This window comes from Sapajus apella, unplaced genomic scaffold, assembly GCF_009761245.1.
Source record: "Sapajus apella isolate SASKATOON/1434 unplaced genomic scaffold, GSC_monkey_1.0 scaffold24, whole genome shotgun sequence".
NCBI classification, from domain to species: Eukaryota; Metazoa; Chordata; class Mammalia; order Primates; family Cebidae; genus Sapajus; species Sapajus apella.
Window position 1 is genome coordinate 598,641 of NW_022436964.1, and position 13,376 is coordinate 612,016.

Below are 13,376 nucleotides of genomic sequence, written 5' to 3' on the forward strand. Positions count from 1 at the left end.
TTAGCAGGCATGAAAACAACATTAATCTCCTCATACTTCCCCATTAGTGCTGTTGGGTAACCAGGTGCATTGTCAATAAGCAGTAATATTTTGGAATGAATTTTTTTTCTAGGCAATGTATTGCAGTAGCAGGCTTAAAATATTCAGTTAACCATGCTGTAAACAGATGTGCTGCCATCCAGGCTTTGTTGTTCTATTTATAGAGCATGGGCAGAGTAGATTTAGCATAATGCTTAGAAGCCCTAGTATTTTTGGAATGGTAAATAAACACCAACTTCATCTTAAAGTCACCAGCTGCATTAGCCCCTAACAGGAGAGTCAGCTGATAGGACACTGTGAAGCTCTGAAGCCAGGCACTGACTTCTCCTCTCTAGCTATTTTCATATTCCAGGTGTCATCTGCTTTCAATAGAAGGCTGTTTTGTCTACATTGAAAATCTGTTGTTCAGTGCAGCCACCTTCATGAATGATCTTAGCTAGACCTTCTGGGTAACTGCTGCAGCTTCTCCATCAGCACTTGCTGCTTCACCTTGTACCTTCGTATTATGGAGTTGGCTTCTTTCCTTAAGCCTAAGGGACCAATCACTGCTGGCTTCCAACTTTACTTCTGCAGCTTTCTCTCCTCTCTCAGCCTTCACAGAATTCAATAGAGTTAGCGGCTTTCTCTAAATTTGGCTTTGGTTTAAGGGAATGTTGTGGCTGTTTCGATCTTCTATCTAGACCACTAAAGCTTTCTCCCTGTCAGCAAGAAGGCTTTTTTCCTTTCTTGTCATTTATGTGTTCACTGGAGTAGCACTTTTAATTTCCTTCAAGAACTTATTCTTTGCATTCACAACTTGGCAAACTGGCACAAGAGGCCTCGCTTTCCACCTACCGTGGTTTTCGACATGCCTTCCTCACTAAACTTAATCATTTTTACCTTTTGATTTAAAGTGAGAGATGTGTGACTCCTCATTTCACTTGAAGACTTGGAGACTTCTGTAGGGCTATTAATTGTCCAAATTTCAATATTGGTATGGCCCAAGGAAAGGGAGAGAGATGGAGAACATCCAGTTGGTAGAGCAGTCAGAATACACACAAATTTATTAAGTTCACTGTCTTACATGGATGAAGGTTGTGGCACCACAGAACAAGTACAATAGTAGCATTAAAAACCACTGAACATAAACCACCATAACAGACCTTCTAATAAGCAAAAGTTTGAGCTATTGCATGAGTTACCAAAATGTGACCCAGAGACAAGAAGTGAGCCCATGCTGTTGTAAAAATGGCACCGATAGACGTTCTTGATACCTGGTTGCCACAAACCTTCAATTTGTAAAAATACACAATATCTGCACAGTGCAATAAAGTGAAGCACAATAAAATGAGGTATACCTATACAACTAATGCATGTGTGCATGGCTGTAGATACGGTATATGTGCAGTTGATTCTCATTATTCATGAATTCTCTATTTGCAAATTGGCCTACCCCATAAAGTGTATCTGTAATATCAAAATCAACACTCCAGGTGCTTCCATAGTCATTAACAACCGTGCACGAGCAGCAAAAATATTTGAATTGTCTGATATGCACATTTCCAGTGAAGGTTGAACAAGGCAACTCTCTACCTTCTTGTTTCAGCTCCCATACTGCAAGAACGTATCCTTTTTGCTATTTAGTACCATATATTTTTTTTTTGCATTTTTGTGCTTGTTGTTGGTGATTCTGCCATTTAAAATGGTCCCCAAACATAGCACTAAAGTTCTGTCTGGTGTTACTAAGAGCAAAAAGTCTGTGCTGTGCTTTATGGAGAAAATATGTGCGTTAGATTAACTTTATTCAGGTGTGAGTTATGTTCAGCCTGTTGGCCCCGAGTTCAATGTAAACAAATCAACAAAAATGTACGAAATAAGATGTCTTTAAACAGAAACACACATAAAACAAGGTTATGTATTGATCAGCTGATGAAGACATTGTGACAAGGGTTTACAGGAACCTATTCCTGTATTTCCCCTTGAAGCAGTGGCTCAGTATTTGCTAATTTAGTGTTAGCAGTGACTTTATAGAAAATAACCACTGTGAATAATAAGAATCAAGTGTATATGCATACATATGCATATGCATGTATATGTGTATCTGTATATCTATGTCTATATCTACATATGTACACAGGAAGCAAGAGAAGTGTGTCCAACTGTTAAATCAGTAAATATTCAATCATATGGATTTAGAGATGATTTAATTTTCCTCTTCGTATTTCAAAAATGTTTTTAACAACATTGTTTCCACCATGAAAACATTTAAAATAGATAAAAGTCAAAGAAACCCTGCTGATTGCTAACAGAGTTCTCCAGCAGTGGGTATGGGTTTTTGGGGGGATCAGGTCCTTGCTACCTCTGTCAAACAGAGCAGGCTGGCTAGCACCTGCCCTTCATGTTCATTCTCTGGAAAGGTCACCTGATCTCACAGTGTTTTTGTTGGCTCTACCAAGAAGTAAGGATAATATCAGGTCTTGCAGGAATGGTTACTTTAAAATCTTGTGCAAAGTTTCCTAGGGAGATATTCTGATTCTTTAAGGCGTCTAGCACTGTAGTAATTCAGTGTTTACTCTAAATTGTTACTCAGTGCTATGACCTAAATTATGTCCTGCCAAATTCCTAAGTTGAAGCCCTCATTCCTCATGCAAGTGCATTGCAGACAGGGCCTTTAAGGAGGTAATAAAGGTGGCCATAAAGTAGAGTCCTGACTTCATAGAACTAATGTCCTTATAAAAGAGGAAGAGATAACAGAGCTCTCTGCCACACAGGGGCACAGCAAGAAGGTCGCTGTCTGCAAGCCAGGAAGAGAGCCCTCACCAGAACCCAACCATGCTGGCACTCTGGTCTCAGACTTCCAGCCTTCAGAAGTGTAAGAAAATAAATTTCTGTAGTTTAAGCCACCCAGCTTATGATTTATTGTTATGGCAGCTGAGCTGACTCATACATTTGACCTCTGGCTTCCCCCTGTTTTGAGGACAGAATTTAGGTGTGGAGTCATAATAGGCTGGCTATGTCCTTCTCTTGTCAAGCAGCCCTCTCAGGTATCTACCCTTCCTGGGCCAGACAACCACTCCCCCTCCTTGTCCCTTCAGACCAAGGGGGCAAAGGGTCCTACACTATCCCTTGTGTTTCCCTAAAACCTGTCTACACCTTTGTCAATTGTTCTTTTATTCAAATCTGTTTCTATCACACAATTTCAGTGTGAATATCACACATATTTCCTACCAAGACCCTTACAGGATCTGACAAAATGTGGGAAATGCTAAAAAGATTATTTTGAAAATATAATAATTTCAAATATTAATATTGTTGCACTGACAAACAGACTGAGACCTAAGAATTCTTAGTTCACTGGTAAAAATGTCGCATCCTTAGGGTCACCCAAGTCATTGCAAGTGGGATCAGCATAGGACCGTGGCTGCTGCACTGCCTGTACAACTTGACTTGTGATGACAAATAACAATTTAAATGTGATGGCAAAAGTGAGGCTCCCTTTAGTCTGCCTAGAGCAAAACCTATTAATATTACATTTTTCTTCCAATACTCTGTGAATCAGAACTTCTGTAATCTCTGATTCCATTTCTGTTTTTGCCACATCTTTTTCTCCATCTTGGTTCCATTCGCTGAAAAGTCTCCATTGTTCTAGGGGTCAGGAAAAAGGGGCAGGGGGAGTGCTTGTTTAGAAGTGATTGCCTAGCAACCCATCCTCCTTATTCCAAGGACAGAGGCTATTTGCATTTTGGGAAAGACGGGGGTAGGGGGAGGGTGCTGGGGGTGAAGAAACTCCACTTCTCATGAGTCCTGGGGTAAGAATGTCTTGCTGTCCACTCCTCAAAGGAACCTTCCTTCCTCTGAGAACTGCCCCTGGGTGGCCATTCTTTGCCTGCAGCAGCTTGTGTGTGCTCCCCCGGGGGAGGGTGCCGCCTTCCAAGGTGCTCCCAGAGCTGCCGAGGGCAATGAGTGTCTCCTGGCACTGCCAAGCTGCAGCCCCCGGCGGCACCGGGACAGGGCTCAGAACATCCTGATCTCATTCAAGTGGGCATTTCTTTCCCACACTATTCTTTCCTTTTGCAGCTTTCTGTCCTGGAAATATGCCACACCCAGGGGATATCCAGCCCTGCTCCCCTTAACTCCCAAACAGCCGGCGACTTCCTCAAGTCTGCTTAGGGAAAACTGAAGCCAGCAGGGACAAGGCAAGAGGAGAAGACATACACCTCCACTTGGAAGTTCTTAGGGGACCTACAAAGATGGAAACCAAAGGTAGAAACCAAGAGGTTCTCCACATCATTTGAGGACGTGAACTAGGTTGGCACTTGGGAAAGTCACTATTCCAAACTGGAGAACTCTGCTCCCAAACAGTTCATTCTCCCTGTTGCTCAGTCTCCATGCTGGGCAAATAAAGGATGTTTCTCTTATGGGTGAGATGTGAAGAGGAATTTGATCTTTGTCCTACTTTTTTGCCTTAAAAAGGTAAAGAAAACTCTTGGGGTATCTGGCTCCAAGTTACAAAAGACCTTTAATCTTCTGCAGCTCTAAATTACCATCTATAAAACAGATCTATAAAAATTACATTGACAATGGTTGACAATGTTTAACTTACTTCGCACACCACCAAGTAGCACAAGGCATGCAACCTTGAGTGTATGATTTAATAAAAACCATGTCATGATTGCATTTACACTGGTTCATCTGCCACCTTATCAAGCTAGGATATTTGTTGTGAGGAGAGGGCCTGGCCTGGCCTGTTGTGAGGAGAGGACAGAAGATATGCCTGGGGTTTAGACACTGTCATCAGGCTTTATGCACTTTTTCATTTCTTGTCATTTTATGTATTTCCATACACACAGAGAACCAGAACAAAAAGCAAACCATGAAAGTCTGCATGTGGCTAATAAATAAGTAAACTTCTTTTCTAATATGGGGATATTGCTCTGAGAGAGAAAAGATAGAAAAAGATATTATCACTAATCCTCTTACCTGTAAGGCCAGCAGATAAAACACATCTTCTGAACGATTCATGGGGGTTGGACATAAACAGTGGACAAAGAAACAAACTTTAAAAAATATAATTGAGCAAAACTGTACATTCTGTAGGAAAAACTGTATCTTTGTTTTTTTACATTTTTTTCCCTAGCTTTATAAATTCTCTAAGAATTGATCTTAAGTCTTCTCCGTGAGGCCAATATTTTGGTTCAATTCAGTGAATCTGAGTCTTGAGATTACACTTTTAGAGCTGAAAGGACCTTAGACATCATCTGATCTGACGGACACTATCCTCATTTCACAACTGAGGCCCAGACACAGAGGCCCAGGGAGGGTCAGTATTCACAGATCACACACATGCAGATCACATGGGAGGCACTTAGTGCACAGAAATCATTGTTTACCACACTTAGGATTTATGTAACTGCAGGTAGTTGATATTATTAATAATAGGAGTACTGTGTTTGTCAGCAGGTCAATCTTGTGTTTTATTTGAAAGGGTTTTGAGGTGTGTTTGGGGGAATGAGGAACCTGCATATAAAGCAAGGGGCTGAAAGAGGCTGCCATATTTCTGCTCATTTTGCACTCATCATAGCAGGAGTATTTGAGGACACACTGGGTGTTCTAGTCCTGAAGGAACTGCTAGGGAAGACTATTATGGCCAAGTGTGTCCTTGGGTAAATGTTCTTTCTGCAGCAAAGTTGGTGAGTTCTGCTGAAAGCCTGAAGAATAGTGAAGGAGTCATCTGGTAAAAAGTTGAATCTAATGTTCTCTGGGTTTCTCTGATCTGCTTACCATTTCGCCCCTTTTCTCTTAACTATTGCCACTTAATTATTCACAGTTAGTTGTGCTTCAAAGCTGTGAACATTTGGACATTCTCTTCTCTGTGACATGGAGAAACTGTTGGCTGTGGCCCTTAGGCTATTTAAATATTTATGTCATAAATATAATGAGACACCAAGCCTCAGACTTTTTTAGAGTAGTCCATGCACGTATAATCAATGTCTCTGAAAGCTCAGATGAAGTTTGGCGAGTTTGAAAGAAGGAAGGAAAGCATGGGAGGAGGGCTCATTGGAGAGCAAAAAGAGAGCTGAAACCATAGTTAATTCTGGAAACAGAGTGTTTCATAAACTTTTCCCTGTGCACAGAGGACCTAGAACTGGCCATATTGGTTTTGGGGTGGCTAAAATAAATTTATAAAAATGAGAATATAGTTGCTTATTTTAATTGGCTGAATAAAACCAATGAAATCTTTGAGTTGGAAGGATCTTTAGAAGTTATCTGAATTTTATGTAATCTTAAGACACTATCTTCAAAATTAAAGAAAATAAAATGCATCTATTACTAGAAATTCATTTCTAAAACTTCAAGTTGGTAACATTTATACATTATAAAGCTAAACCCCAAAAACACATCAAAGTTTTTCCATTGCCTAATGTGTTAAAATTGTGTATATAACACATCTGAGCATGTTGGTTTTCATTAGTTTTTACTGCTTACAGCATACTTCATATTAGTAGTTAAATTAATGGTTATAGTACACATAAAGAGATGAAATTGAAATCAACTGTGTGCAGAGCCAATCACTGAAGCCCCTTCATAAACTCACTAGGTTTCATAGAATGAAATTTTAAAAACATTGGAGTCCTTTCTACAGCATAATGGAAGATGGAAAACCTACACTTGGACACTTCCCTCCAGTGACAAGAAACTCATCTCTTAGCAAGGCAGCCCTGATACATCACAGCTCTTGTTCTTAGTTCCTCTTTACATTGTGCCCAATCTGCTTCATGAAACTTCTATGCAACAGACACAGTTCTGGCCTCTGGGGCCTCTATCGTCATCTATGTAGCAGAAGGTAGCTAGTATAACCACATTTAGGTCTTGCTTGCTCTCACCCAAATGTCCCCAGCTCTCCCAACTCTCTCATCTATGGCGTGATTCAATATTTGAATACCCTACTATGAATGTTTTCATGCTTGTTAGAGGTGACCTTGAAATACAGATGACTTAAATCACCTTAAACTTAATTTAATATCCCCAGCTGAATGCTTGGTCTTTTTTCAGATCATTCCAAAACCAGGTCATAGAATGACACGAACTGTCCAGTTATACAGAAATCTATCTCGCATCCTTGATATCTTCCTCTTCTTTTCCCTTTCCATACCCAATCCACCTCCAGGTCCTGTAATTTTGCCTCCTAAATAGCTTATACATCTTTTCGCTTTGCTCTGGATCCATGCCCACCAAACCATCATCTCCCCACCGAGCTTCTGCAAGAGCCCCTTAGCCCATCTGCTTACTCTGGCTCCCAGAGTTGCACAGCCCTACCTCTCTCTGAAAGCTCTTAGTGGCATCCCATTACTTTTATAATCACGAAGAATCCTCAGTGTGTCTGGCAAGGTCCTTTCTGCTTCTACAGTTGGGTTTTGCACCTTGTGTTCTGCGGCCAGCATACTGGCCATCTGCCATCTGCTTCACCATGGTCTGCTTCTCTTGCCACAGGGCCTTCCTACTCATTGTTTCCTCGCCCAGAGGGGACTTTCCTCACTTCTCAGTGTAGTTAACACAATTTGCAGGACTCAGCTCAAAGATGCCCTTCTCATTCTTCCCAGAGTGGAGGAATCTAACCAGGTTAGAGTCCTTTATTACAGGTTCTCATAGCCCTCAGTATGTTTGCTTCATGCCACTTATCATAGGTCTTGTTTGATATGTATTTGTGGAATTATTTGATAAATGTCTGGCTCTCCAGGGGGATCATTAGCTCCAGGAGGCTAAGACCTAACTATTTTTGCTCACTTTTCCCCCTGAGCACCCATTCCCATGAGGTAAGGTGCTCATGCTCAGCAATATTTGTTGAATGAATTAGCTACATAATTCCTATTTTGATTATTTCTGTTTCATCAAGGAGAATGACCTGAAATCTATGAATGATGTAACAAACATGGCTAAATTGCTCTTTAAATGGAAATGGTTTTAAATGAATCTGTGTCTTCAGGCATAGCTAACCACTGTCCCAGCCTGCTCCTTTTGACAATGTAAGTATGGTGCTCACTCAGACAGAAGGAACAAGAAAAAAGAAAAAGTGGAGAAGATGAAGGAGGTGAGCAAAGGCTGACAAAATTTCCAAGAGGGAAGAAGTAGGATTCCAGAAACAACTGATCACTAAACTTGACCTTGGTTCCAGGCTGGATTTTAGCACAAACTATTTAAGGGTGTTTTGAAAGCACTTAGAGAACGCAGTGATGACCAGGAGCAAGCATAGGTTCTTTAAGATGAAATCATGCCAAATGATCATCCAAAAGTAAATGATGTTGCTGGATAGGACGGGGGATGGCCATGGACATGAAGTATATTGATTTCAGAAAGGCTGTTAGGAAAGATCCTTGCTTGCAATATCCTTGAGAGGTGGAGAAATGTGGGCTGAACTCATAGCTAATCAAACACCAGTGGGAGCATGCCCTCTTAACACTGCCCTGACCAGTGCTGATTCACCCTGACGCTCTTTATTTCTGAGATAGTCTCTTTCTGTATGCATGGTTACAATAATGACAGCTGACATACAAAGTGCCTGCTATAAGGTAGACACTGTTTAAGGTGCACTTAATCCTTACCACATCTCTTTGAGAAGGCATTATTATTGCCATTTTTTATTTTTTATTATTTTTATTTATTTATTTATTTATTGGAGACAGAGTCTTGCCCTATCCCCCATGCTGGAGTGCAGTGGTGTGATCTCGGCTCACTGCAGCCTCCTCATGCCTCACCCTCCTGAGTAGCTGGGATTACAGGCGCCCACCATCACACCCAGCTAGTTTTGGTATTTTTAGTAGAGACAGGGTTTCGCCATGTTGACCTGGCTGGTCTTGAACTTGTGACCTCAGGTGATCTGCCTGCCTCAGCCTTCAAAAGTCCCCTCCCTGGGATTACAGGCGTGAGCCACCATGCCCAGTCCTATTGTTGCCATTTAAAAGTTGAAGAAACAGTGTTGTGAGGTTAACTCACTTGTTCAGGATCACATAAATAGTAAGAAGTAGAGCTGGAATTTGAACCCAAAAAGTCTGGCTCCAGAGACTATGCTGTTTATGCAATTCTACCCTCATCTCCCTGCTTTCAATGTTCTAGAATGCTCTTACCCAGGAGAACTTTATTGTATTATACATGTCTAATGAGCATTTGTGCACTAGTCTATGATGCTGTAAAGAAAGGGTTCTTCATCCTTAATACACAGATCCTAAAGGGATCCATTGATAGAATTCATAGGGCTCTGTCAACTTGAATTGCATTTCATTTTCATGAACTTTTAACAAAAAGTTAGCATCTCTTAGGATTGGCAGAATCTGTGAAGTCGTCACCCATAGCAAACAGGTATTTTCATGCCATATTATTATTGTTACAGATATCTCAAAACATCATTTATGATCATCACTTTGAAATTTTAATAGATATTAGACCTGCCATCAGATCTCATTATTTAATGTTTTAACAAAAACACATGTATTGTTATGTAACCCTTTTAACATTTTATAACTATACTAAGTGCAACAATGTTCTTTTGTAATGCTATCTACATATTTTCTTTTTGCATGCAAAACTTTATTTGGGACAGAAGTTGATAGACATCCCTAGACTGCTAAAGGGCGGAGCCCTATCCTGAGCTATGCAAATTGAGCTTTTCCTGCAATGTGTGTGGCTTATGCCACAAAGCTTTTCCTTTAGGACAAGTGTTTCATGCTCAGGCAAATACATATGACTCAGAATGGCTGACAAAAGGTAATCGAGTGATCGTTCTGTACCAACTGCAAAGAGACAAAGGGAGCACAGGACTCAGAGTATTAAAATATGCTTTCAGTGGTGGCGGCTAAAGTTGCCTTTAGGGATAGTGTGGAAAAAGCAGTACGGGACAGCAGCCAGTTAGGAATCTGGGGACGTCTTTTGACCTTCTTAAAGACCTCATAAACATCATCCTAACCTGGGAGGGTGGACTAACAATGCATGAAGTGTGGCTGCACTGGTGGGAAGTGTTTCATTGATTCAGGAGACATGAAGAAAAGGAAAATGTGACAGTCAATGTATTATATACACCCCATAGCAACACCTTGGGACCATGCCAAAAAGACCCAAGGTGGTGCTCACAATCTTTGGAACCCATCTTTGGACTTAAGGATGTGTTTACTCAATAGAGCATTCCTGCAAACATGCGAGGTGTTGCAGAGTATATGCCACAGGATTCTGCTCTGTCCTTGTTCCCCAAAGGCAGCAACAGAATAAATAATACCTTACATATATATGTGTGTGTATATATATATATACTTCACACTTTTCATGGTGACATCAGACAGCCCTCGTAACAGGCAGAACCAACTTCTTTACCATTTTACTAAGATGAGAAGTAAGGTTCCCAGAAGTTAAATGAGTTATTTAAAGCCACACACTGCACACATATCGAAGGTGAGAATAAATCCAGGTCTGCTGTCTGTCTATCTACGTTCCTTGGCGTATTAGTCAGATTCAGAAATGACCCAAAGCTGGAAAGCTGGTAGGCTGGGCAAAACACCCAGATTCCCTCCTTAAAATAATGGGACAGACTATTTCTGAAGCCCCCTTCCAATCTAAAAAGTCATGGTTCTGAAATTTGAAGTATCCCTTTTCTTCTTCCAACCCACACAGTGTTAGAACTTTGCTTTGCACAGCTGGCCACTGTCCTAGACAGACGTCTTATGATGCCAAAGGGAAGAGCTCTGAGAATACACCAGGTGGCCCTTGTCCACCTCTCAGGGAGAAGACTAGAATAGCCAGGGTTGTGCTGAGGGCACACAGAAGCTTTCAGCGTGGGGAGAGCATGGACTTTTTGTTTGAGAACAGGAGCTCAGATGCCGGTCTGCCACAGGTACAAGGGAGGCACCTCAGGAAAGTGACTTCATCCCTCTGAATATTATTTTTCTCATCAGTATTATTGAAAGATGGCTGAGAGGGTTACATGCCAAGCTGAGACATAAAAGGAGGTCGGATATCTTAGTCCTCCTTACAAGATCCCACATCCGCCGTCTAAAACATTAATAGGAGTCTTCTAAGGTCATTGTTCCTACAATGAAGTCTAATGAGTTTTCCAGAAAGAAATTCACTATTTGCCCTAAGACAGCTGGGAAGAACTTAAGCCCCTGTGGTAGCTGCAGAAAAACCATACTGACGTTGGACATCACTCACCCTGCAATTTCTCCTTTGAGTGGATGTTCCCTCCACGCCCTTAACCCCGGGCATCAATCTCTCCATACCTTTCCAAAACCCAGGAAGATTTCTGTGCTGCACACAAAGGCGAGGCATGAGCCTCAAATCCTCCCCAGCTTCCGCTGCAGTACCTCTGCCATCAGCAACATGTGAATGAACCAAATTATCTCCAGGGCTGAGGGCGTGGGCCACATAGCTGGGCTCCGCCGCCGTCAAAGGAGCCCAGCGTCATGTTCTCCACCCCCTTATGAGAAGGCTGGTGCTGTCGTAAGGCTGTGAGGGAGGAAGCCAGCCTGGAAATGCCATGTAGGGAAGAAACTGTTCCATTTCAGTGTTCGGATTCTAAAATAGCTGCTAATAAAATGCCTTCATACTGTGACACTTCAATACAGACACCCACAAGGATACCTTGACAAGCTGTTTGACTCTCCACAAGCCTTTTCTTGCATTTCCTGTGTAGGGCCCCCACCAGTCACCCACGCAGATACACAACCGTGCAGTGACAGAGAAGGCCGGCAGGGGTCTTCCTAGACCACTTGCCTGGCAGCCCCAGCTCCTCGAGGAGGGGGATTGCGGGATGGGAGGGGGCGGCAGTGTGCTCTGTGTTGGCCTGTCCAGGAGAATGGTGTATCACTTTCCACCTGCTGCTTTCTCTGCCTCTTTTGTGATCCTTATGATGTCTTTGACAACACTTACCTAGAAAATGAGTCAAGCTTGCCTCGAGGATGAGAGATGAGAGCCTCAAATAGCACTTCATTTACTAACTGATATCATGAGATAGTTCTTGGGTTCATTCGGAAATGTCATGGTTCAAGGAACCTAAGCTCTGATGTTAAAGAGAGTAGGATATGACTGTAGGCTAGTGATTAAAATTCAGAGGGTCTTTTCCATCAAAGTCCTAAAAATGCATTAATTACGGTAATACCACCTCTACCAGAAAAATCAAGGGTCATGGTTGAGAGAATCTTTCACAGCAACTATTATCCTTTAGAAGCTTGATCATTAAGACCTTTTGTAACATTACCATTTGAATCTTAGCATAGGGAAGACCATGTTATGTCCTTGTCTACTTTCTGGAAGTCTACCTGAGCAGGGCCCATATAATAGCTGTACACTTGGCTGAACGTCAGACTCACCTAAGAAGCTTGTGAAGAATATAGATTCCGGCATCCCTTTCAAGATGCTGAATCAGTATACGTAAAGTGGGGCCCCAAAATCAATATTATGCAAAAAGCACTCTGGGGTATTGAGATGTGTGGCCAAGCTTAGAAGCCCATGCAGTGGGAAAGTCTGTAGTATCACGTAAGATCACACTTCCATGCCTCCATCAGCAGAAAAAGAATTTGGGAAATTTTCTCTGAGTTGGATATCACAAGCAATTTTATGTTTGATAATTCTCTTTGTGGAGTCAAATTTGAATGTAAGCAGAATTCCTCAGGCTGCATGCCTGTGCTAAGTTCTTATGATCACCAATAGTATGATCAACAGGGAAAGCCACTGCAGCTCTGCAGAAAGAGAAATCTTGGTATTTTTCATAGCTCCATAGGTATCCAGTATTAGGTTACACTGTTGTAACAATGTCTTGGAATTTTCTAGTCTCTGATACATAGACAAATAGACTAGGTAGAAATTTAAAATACTGACTGGAGGACAGAATTTTAAGATATTGATGTGAAGAGTTGAAAGACGAAGTCAAATCACGCTTGGACTCAGGAGTAATTTTCATCCTGAAGACCTACTACTCTGAAGAGCATCTTCACTTTGAAAGACTTACATGAAGAATATTACAGAATCTTTCTTGGAAGCTCCTTTTAGGCAATTGTCATGATCTGTAAGAACTTAGGAAGTGCCTAGCATTCTGTAAGGCATTTGGAGTTCAAAATTAGAACTTCCATATCCTCCCCAAAACGGCTTATTAACCAGTCATCTAATTGTATTTATAACATCTGTCATAGGCAATAGTCTTTGTGGTTAACAAGATCCCTACCTGCTATTTATCCTTTAAGGCCCAGCTCAAATCCTGTTGCTTTCAGAGAACTTTACAGATGTCACCCCACATCTCCCCCAAATAGTTTATCTCTTTCCTCCATAACATGTATCACACTGCCTAGTATCAGCATGATTCATTTATGTCTCTTCTCCAC

The 13,376-nt window shown here is 41.5% G+C and overlaps 1 protein-coding gene across 9 annotated transcripts in view; it reads right to left on the reverse strand.

Annotated features, from left to right (window-relative positions):
• Positions 1–13,376, reverse strand: part of NTRK2 (neurotrophic receptor tyrosine kinase 2) — a 348,512-nt gene that overhangs the window by 47,345 nt on the left and 287,791 nt on the right. The window lies entirely within an intron of this gene.